Source organism: Limulus polyphemus, unplaced genomic scaffold, assembly GCF_000517525.1.
Source record: "Limulus polyphemus unplaced genomic scaffold, Limulus_polyphemus-2.1.2 Scaffold556, whole genome shotgun sequence".
Taxonomy (NCBI): Eukaryota; Metazoa; Arthropoda; class Merostomata; order Xiphosura; family Limulidae; genus Limulus; species Limulus polyphemus.
Genome location: NW_013666166.1, coordinates 267,588 through 277,682, shown reverse-complemented (window position 1 = coordinate 277,682; position 10,095 = coordinate 267,588). Strand labels below are relative to the sequence as shown.

The 10,095-nt window shown below is 31.2% G+C and overlaps 1 pseudogene; it reads right to left on the bottom strand.

Moving 5' to 3' along the window:
- Window positions 1–10,095, bottom strand: part of LOC106459085 — a 36,452-nt pseudogene that overhangs the window by 5,343 nt on the left and 21,014 nt on the right.

Sequence of the window (10,095 nt, the reverse complement as noted above, 5' to 3'; positions counted from 1 at the left end):
GTGGTATTGTGTCTATGGCCAATTGGTTCATAGATTCTTTCAACAATTCCTACTGTTTCTCAACATCTTTTAATCCTTCTAGCAACTTGAATTTCTTTTGTACTGCTACTGCAAAATGTGCCTTGATTGCTGGATTTGATTTCAGAAGTGCCAGGTTGAGCTTGGGATTTTTGACTGTCTTTTTCATCTTCTTCAGCTTTATTCTGATCTTAGTAAGCACTGGGTTATGATTATTGTTATAATCAGCCCCTGGTAAAGCTTTGCAGGTTAACATTGCATTCCCAACTCTTTCTTTATTAAGATGAAGTCGATATGGTTTCGAGTACCGTCTCCGGGGATCTTCCACGTCCACAGTCTCCATTTGTGTTGTCCGAACCAGGTGTTTCCAAACATGAGCAAATGTGCTTGTCCCAGTAATTTATAATGCTTCCACGTCCACAGTCTCCATTTGTGTTGTCCGAACCAGGTGTTTCCAAACATGAGCAAATGTGCTTGTCCCAGTAATTTATAATGCTGCAGGGACTGTCTCACACATCATGTGAATAGCTTAATTTGTGCAGCTCAAATCAGGCCCAAGTCTGAAAAGGTACACACTTCCTAATAATATGGCCTGCCAGTGTACACAAGAATCAATTATAATATTTTCAATGGATACACTAAACATTATTATAAATCTATTAGAGGAAATCTCGACTATGGTGTACTTTATTTTTTAGCACTATTGTATCTATAATTAACTATAAAGATATGGAAATCTAAAAGTCTCTTCTAATTCTAATGAAATCAACAAGCATATTCTAATGAAACTCATCCTTTAATCATGATATTTTGATAGTAGTAACACATACTAAAAGTGAGAAATAATTAAACTTTATAAAAAAAACTTTCACGTCTAAAGTACTTTTGCACTGGGTATCTAGAGATATTAGACTTGATTAATTAATCAATCAAAATTATTAAAACCTATCAAGCATACTCTGTTGTCTTGTGTTTTTTCTTCACTTGGGATACAGCTCTTGGGTTTTTTATTTTCAGAAGAAGGTGAAGGGCTCTTACTAGCTGACCTGCTCTTACTGCGGTCTTCATATCGTTCTCTATGTAGTTAAAAATTCAAGCCTATAAATTGATATCTTTGACTGAAACTTTTTTGAAAGACATTTTAATAAATTGTTTACCTAGGAATTCCCCCAAAAGACAAAAATTAATCGTATTACTTTATATTAATAATTGAAAAAAACATTCTGAGAAACAATTATACCTTTCAAAAAAAAAAAAGTCATGAACATTTAAATACTTGTACCAGTTTTTAACACTTTTTAGAAAATCAACACGATGAATAACTTTGTACAAACATATCCTTTGAAAAACAAATCAATAATTTTAAATCTTTGTTAACTGTGACAATAAAGTTCTCTTCATGTCACATTTGTAGGTTGCAAAGCAGCAAACAACTCAGTGCTTAATACCTGGTTGCTGTATTGAAACATTTACTAAACCAAGATTTTACTGTACAGTAGACAATGTTTTGATAATCCTCAATATTGTAGGTATAGAAATGATGAGCTGAAAGTGACTTTCTGAGAGGTTGAAAAGTCCAGCAGAAGAAGAAAAAGATGGTAACAAAAGAACAAAGTCAAATGCAAACTACATATTTTTATAAATCTAAAAACAAAATGTCCAAATTTTCTTAACTTTCACATTTCCCACAATGTGACTGAAAAGTTATTTTCTTACTAATTAATTAAATCATATAGTTTTATGTGATCAAATACTTGCATAATCTGATCTTTTTATACAATTTTTCAGTCTCCATCATCAAATAGTAGTCCTTTCACAGCATTTTCCTCTACCATTTATCCTTGTGGTTGCTAAGGCAAGCTCCATCCCAATTATACATTTATTCTTAAAAAACACTGGTTTCTAGTGTGACATAAAATTTGGATAAAAGTAAAATTGGAGCTTCTAAACTTTCGTTTGGATCTGCTCATGCTCAGAGAACCATTTTACTTCAACCTGTCAGGTGAGACTTAAAAAGTTTGCCAATTATTACTTTTTTTATCATCAAATAATACTATTTCAAAAGAAAGCTGAATAGCTTTGCAAAACATAATTTTTTTAGGGAGAAATGCAATAAAAAAGTCCAAAAATTATTTTTCTTGGGTTTAGGATATAAAAATAAAAAATTAAAACTACCACTACTCAACACACATCTTTGCAAATCATTCTATAAATTATAATGATGTCAACGGTTTAAATACTCATCAGAAATTTAAAGGCTGTAAATACCTTGATTTTAATGAAACTGCTTTTTTTTAATAAATTTAATTCACTGTTTCATTCTTTGTCATTTTTGTATAACTTTCAATACATTTTACTATAATGGAAATATTTCAAAGCTTTCCTCGAGATCTATTGTTGAAAACAGTAGTGCCACAATTAAACACAGTTCATTAAATATACTTTCTGCAAAAAGTTGCTTTAAAATGTTCTTGTTCGTCAAGACAATAAGTTATAAGATGCTATACTTTTCTAAGATTACTGGGTACATAGATAAATACAAACGTCAGATAACTAGTTTTATTTTGTTTGTTGTTAAGCACAAAAATCACACAATGGGCTATCTGTGTTGTGCCAACTATGGATATTTAGACCAGGTTTTTAGCATTATAAGCCTTCAGACTTACAACTGGGAGAAAGATAAAAAAATATTGTTTGTCATTAACATATACATAACTTAAAATTGTATAAATGAGCTCAAGCAGAAAAATAAAATATATCATTAAACCCTTTTAACCTTTCCACATGGGTCAAAGGCCATGTCATTGCATTTGTTGACTTGCATCCAAAAGTTTATTGAACTACTATTTTATGAATTTGTCAGTATCGAACTGTAGATTATAATTCAAATTTTAGTATTATACATTATTTAATTTCTTATTTAGTTTAACATCCTCCATTTGTAAAATTTTATAACTCTTAGCAACCTACAACAAGCACCAAATAAGTACAAAGGTTGTAATTAGAAGAGAATTGTTTGCTTTACTTCTTTATTTACTGTTTTATGTTTTAAGAAAAATAAGAACTTATTTGTAAAGAGTAATAATGTATATACATATATATGTATAATAATTGAAATGTGACTGTATTTTACAAAATACAAGTCCAATATAACACAGTCAAGACAGGTCACCTTGTAAAGACCAAAGGTCAGTTTTATACTATTGGATAAGGTAACATAAGTGTACATGCACCGTGTCATTGTAACTTCTGTATTGTTAGCTAGGCATGGCTAAAAGGTCAATATAATAAAAATAATAAATACATATAAATGTATAATTTTATGCTATCTAAGCTATTTAGTCTAAACATTTGTGTTTTCATGTTATAAAAATATTTTATCTTAAAATGAAAATTACTTTGCATCTTCGAGAGGCAACATACAAAAAAGAAAAAGGCACGAGAAAAACACTGCTTAACAAATCTTAATAATTAATAAAAAAATATAATTTTTGCGTATGAAAGCCTTGTAATGTATACTGATAATCCACCAAATTTTATGAACACATGCTTACTAATTAAAAAGTTATGGCATGAAAACTACAACAAGCACAAAATGGTTATGAGGTCCATCCCAGGTACTGAGCCTGTGATGAAAGAGTTAACATATTTTTATGATTAACAAAAAAACAATGAGCATACTGATTAAGTAAAACCTTTCAAGAATGTCAAAAGTTCTGAAAATTATATTTCGAAATCACTATCAATTCCCTTTACAATCTTAAACACATCAATTATATCCCCCTCTAACTATTTGTTTTTCAAGAAAAAACAATACGAGAGAGTTACTCCTCTCCTCATATGGCAATCCCTCCATCCCTGGCACCATTCTAGTAACCCTCCTCTGAACCCTTTCCAACAATTCAATGTTCTTCCTAAGGTGAGGAGCCCAAGACTGAACACAATACTCCAAATGTGGCCTGACCAGTGACCTATACAATGAAATTATAACCTCTTTAGACTTGTATTCAACATATTTGTAGATACAATCTAAAATCCTATTTGCCCTGCCACTAGCAACAGCACACTGCTTCGACGGCTTAAGAGACTGATCAACCATTACACCAAGATTCCTTTCTTTCAAGACGCTGTTAAGGTTATTCCCATCCAAATTATACTTATAATTCAAATTATGATAACAAATATGCATTATCTTTCACTTATTATAATTAAAACCCACCTGCCATTTATTTGCCCAATTTACTAAATGATCTAAATCCTCTTATAAAACAGCAGCATCCTCTTCACAGCTAGCAACACCAAAGACCTTAATAACATCTGGAAATTTAAGTAATTTATTGACCACTCCTTCATTAATGTATATCAAAAAGAGCAAAGGTTCTAAGACTGAACTCCAAGGTACCGAACTTGTTACATTAATCCAGTTTGACTGAACTCCATTTGTAACAACCCTCTGCTTTCTTCCATCCAGCCACTCTTCTATCCAATTTGTTAACTTCCAATCCTTTAGCACCTGCCCCTTTTTCAATCCTTAAACTCTTTCAAAACCCTTGGGGAAACATTATCTGGCCCAGAAACCATATAATGTTTTAAACTTCCCAGTTTTTTCTTAACAGGCTCAGAATTAATGCAATCATATTGTCTGATCATGCCTCCATCTATCAACTGTTCAAAATGTGGAATACTTCTTAAATCTTCGTTAGTAAAAACCGAAGAAAAAGCAGAATTTAATAACCCAGCCATCTCATAATCATCAGATAATAGCCTTCTTTTATCATCCCTAAAGGATCCTACCCCATCCAAACATTTTGTTTACCTTTAATGTATTTAAAGAAATGTTTACTGTTAATTTTTACATTTTCAGCCAACCTTTCCTCATACATTTTTTTGATGTCTTAATTTCCTGTTTCACCAACTTTCTTGATCTTCTATAATTTTCTAAATCTCCCATCATACCAATGAATTTAAATTCCTTAAATTTATTATGTTTTTTTACTTGCAACTACCTTCTTTACCTTGAATATTTAGAAATTTATTGAAAAACATTTTCCACATCAAATCAGTGTTTCCAAGTAACTCTGCTGCACAATTCACAACTGAAAATTCTGGTCACATCCCTTTAAAATTTGCTTTTTTGAAATTTGTAACCAAAATATCATCATTCCTTATCTCCATGTGTAGCAAAACATTGAACTTAATTAGAGAAATGATCACCTGCACCCAAATTTTCCCTAATTTCCACCCTCTCTATCATTTCTATGTCTAAAGTTAACAATAAATCTAAACTAGCAGTTTCTAGTAGGTTCCTTGACTAATTGGTGATGCAAGCCATCTTGAACAGTTTAAAAAAAAACTTTCTCCCTCATGGTCTGACTCTAGCATTTCCCTATCTATATGCGTGAAATTAAAATCACCCATAATTATAAATTTATTAATAGCTGAAATCTTAATTTTATTGTAAAGTTTCTTTTTCATTTCATCAGTATCATCTGGTGATCTGTAAAAAATTCCCACTAAAAGCCTCTTCCCTTTATATCTGCAAATAGAAACCCAAATGGATCAATCTCCTTGCTATTATCTTTGACATCCCCAACTTCAACAGGATGTAACTCACATTTTACATATAAAGCTACTCCCCCCCTCCCCTCTTTAGTACTCTATTCCTATTAAATAGCCTGTAACCCTTTATTTCAAATAAATTTCTGTCATCAAAATCATCTACTTTTAACCATGTTTCAGTTACTCCCATCATATCAAAATCCTGTACTGCTACTAGTGCTCTAAAGTAATCTATTTCTGATACTTCTACCATTATAACAGTAAAAATTAAGCCTACTCCTATAACTATTTCTATATTCATTTCCTATGCTACTCTTCTCTGCCTGTTATTCTTTTTGCATTTAGTTTATCCTGGCCCTCACCACTGTCTAGTCCTAGTTTAAAACTTCCCTTACAGCTGAGTTAATAGCCCTATCAAACAAACCAGCCCCTATTCTATTTAAATATAAACCATCCATTCCAAAATGCTTCTTTCTTCCATTGAACTGATCCAACCAGCCAATCTGCTCATCCTTACATATTAATATAAACCTAGTATTTAGCCCTAGTTACCTACTTATAATTTCATCCCCACAATTAATTCTGGGCAGTATCCCTGACAAAATTAAGTTATGACCCTTTCCTTTAAATTCCTTTATCAACCCCTTGTACTTATTAATTAGATCCTCTGACCTACTATTCCCTACAATGTTAGCCCGTACATGTACAACAAAAACTGCATCATTGTTAGCCCCCTCTATTACATCTCCTGCTCTGTCAGTTATACCCTCCACCTGTGCCTCTGGGTAGCATCATTTAATTCTTTTCTTCCTATTTACTCCACAGACTATCCTACCCACATTCTTTGTCAAGGAATTACCTATAACTATAAACTCAAGTTTATCATCCACATCCATCTCTGATCCTTTTGTTTTCCTTCCCTACAATAGTTCTTCATCTGCACAAGCCATTGGGCTGAAATCTGTTGCTCAATAGAATAGGCTCATAACAACTAATAATTACACTACTTTTAACCCTATTAGTATTCTTTCTAACTTCCTGAAAGTCAATGTTAGCTGATGTATCCCTTACATGTAAAAGCTTAAGCTCCTCTTCAAATCCTGCTGCCATTTCCCATAGTTTACTCTTCTCTTCACCTATTGCCTCTACTTTGATTAAGATGAACTGCAACTTCTCCTACAACCTACAAACTCTACATACATATTGCACATCTAAGAGTTTGTGAAACAAGCAAATAAAAATTCAGTGATAATTGGAGCTCACTCTTTTTCTGTAGACTCTACAAATCTTCAATTAATGAAATAAATGTCTATCTTCAACTGCAAATCACCATGTTATTTAAAAAGTATTAAAAAATCTCTCATAACAATACATATAAATGAATGTTATGAACTAAATGCATTTGCCCCTTTTGTTTTCTACTATGCAAATTCCAAACTAATTTCAGCACTAAAAAGAGAAGTTTTTCTCACTGGTCACCTGAGAAAACACATACATAGAACGAGACCTTGAATTTGAAGGAGTCCGACTTTTCGTTTTACTGCGGTATCTTTCGGTGCGTTCCTGGCTCTGGCTACGAGACTTGCTCCTTCTCCTATGATGAGATAGTCTTTCCTTACTCCTCGAACGACTGTGGCTGTAATTTCTTCTTCTAAATTATCAAAATTAGACATCTTTTTAACATCTAATTTAAAACAAATTCCTTCAATAACTTTAGGTTTTACAGATGTAAATAGCTCAGTTAAAATGCAAATCTCTTCTTGCAAGTTTTAATTTTATTCAGCATTCACATCACCACACCAAAAAAAGTGTTAAATTTAAAGTTATTAACATATTTTTAAAGAAAATAATTCAGAGTAGGTTTTACTTTAGTTACTCGACTTCAAATTACACACCTAATAATTCAAAATATTAATGGTCTGTAGTGCCTTACAGAATAAATGATCTTACAACATTTTTCATAATGACTGTACTTTGAATTGGCATTTGAGGAAGAGCATTTTCTGTTATGATAGAGCCATATGTATATTAAATCCTTAATATATATAATTTTATTATCTCAATGAACAAATTAATGGCAATGTAAATTTTAACAGGTTTTTCAGTATCACAATTTCATGCACATCAGATATTTTTCATATTCTTACTTACAATCTTCTTTCTTGAGACCTAAAGCAACAAGTTTCTGAAGGCATTTTACTAATTTATAGATAATCTAGTTTATTTCTTTTTCCATGTTTTCTCTGAGAATCATTTGAAATAACAAAATTTGAAAATATAATACATAGAAAAGCAATTTTCACTAGGTAAAAAAAAAAAAAAGATGTATATAGGAAATAACAATGCAAGAAAAGTCACTGACAGAAGTCCATCAAACATACATCAACACCGGGTAAAAAACAACCAGAGGGTAATATAGAAAACTAATTTTGGAAGTGGTAATCAAGCTCAAATGAGGCCAGTTTCTGAGCAGCAGAAACTTGTCAAGAATTTGAGCTGGGCATTATAGGGGAAGTGCTCAAAGTTAAAAAACTAATAGACACTTTTAAATAATGTTATATTTATGTGCAGCTACTCAGATGGTTATAAGGATAAGATAAAATACCAAAAGAAGTGATGCAAATAAAAAAATCTAAGCATAATTTTTATTTGTTTTTGTTATCATTTTTTCATATTTTATTTGTTATTGTTTTGATTTCTGGACTAACTTTTTCATTACACGATTTTTCAAATTTGAACACTGAAAATTTTACATCCAAAATTAGTAACTGCTCCCAAATTTAGCCTGTATTACACCCTACCAACATAAATGACTTAACAAGCATTACTTGGTATCAATACATTAAAAAGAATCAATTCTTGTCTACATTCTATCCAAGCATTACAATCTACAATTCTGAAGTATTTTGAGAAATTATCAAGATACCTAATACCTATCGCAGCATGTTGAACACAATATTGTGTCAAACAATCACAGTATTATATCATTTCTAACCAATAGAAAGGCAAATTTTTAATCTTTCAAGTGACGTATAATGCTAAGTTGTTTTCAGTACAGAGTATTATCTATTTCATTTTCAGTTTAAAAGTATCTCTTACAGTGTTCAGATTGAGAAGATTAGATAATAATTTTAAGTCTCTTATGCCATAGATAGAAAGCCAGTTAAATAATAATAGTTATAGGACATTGTTTCCTTTATGTGTTTTACTATTCCGTGTTCTTAGGTGCATTACTTAAGAAAATAAAAATTTAGTATACTAGTACCATCATTATAAAAATGTAAGCTTAAATAACATCAGCAACCAACAGCTAAAAAACAAGAGGTCAAAGGTAAGTAGTACATTTCTTATTTTTCATGTATTTTTTATTTATTGTTATAAAAGTAAATAAAATGTAAAAATCAGGAACTTATTAGATTTTAGATAAGGTTAGATTAGGTGAGATAATGAAAAATAATAATAATAGTTCTCCATGAGGTATATTCATGAGTAGTTGAGCATTGTGTCATTCACTACAGTAGCTTAAGTTACTATTCACCTAGTGATTTTTAATTCATATGGTAGGATTATTAGTTAAGCATGATTCAAAGAGCAAAAAGCAATAAAATAAAATAGAATCAGATGTATACTGTAATGAGCCTTAACACTTTAATGACACTGGGCACCACCAGTGGTACATATGCATGTTTTCTGTTGGACGTCACGAGCCACCCATGGTACACAGGACCCATAATATATAACTGTACTTCATATCTCCAAAGTCCTATATGAAGCATTTATTTTATACGAATGGCTATAATAAAGCCACGTCTTCCATCATGTACCACTGGTGGAGCACAAAGGCCATGTTGAAAAGTCAACTGAAATAAAACAAATTTACATGATTAAATAATTTTTTATTTTAAAATTACATCTAGAGTTTGGCATTAAATTTTTCGTTGTGAGTAACTGAAGCAAAAAAACAAACACTAATTGAGACTTTTTTCATAAAAAGAAAACTGTTATGAAGACTGTAATATAATAAGGATAGAATTATTTATCATCAAAAGTAGGGATTATTTTATCTGATGTCCCTTTTTTATGCCCATAAAATTGTGAAATATTCATAATTCTGCTATAAAAATGACAAGATTAGGCTGAAAAAAAAGGAAAAATATTAAATATTATGATAATTTGATTATTATTACTTAAATCATAGTGTGCACCACCGGTGGCACATGACAGCCAAAGCTTAAATGGGTAAAGACAGGACGTCATGTACCACTCAAAAGAAAGTTCCCAATGCAGTCACTCTGTCATAAAACATAACAAAAATGCCATAAAATTAGCTGTATCTAAGGCAGAATTCACAATGAGGCCTTACGTTCCTATTGCATAATTAGAGAAATCACTTACGTTGCAAATTTAGGACAAACAAATGTAGTTTCCTGTTACTGATAGTGAGTAATTTATGATAAATTTTTTACTTATTCAAGGGAATGGTGAATAAAATAGAGAAGAGGGGATGCCTAGAGAAAA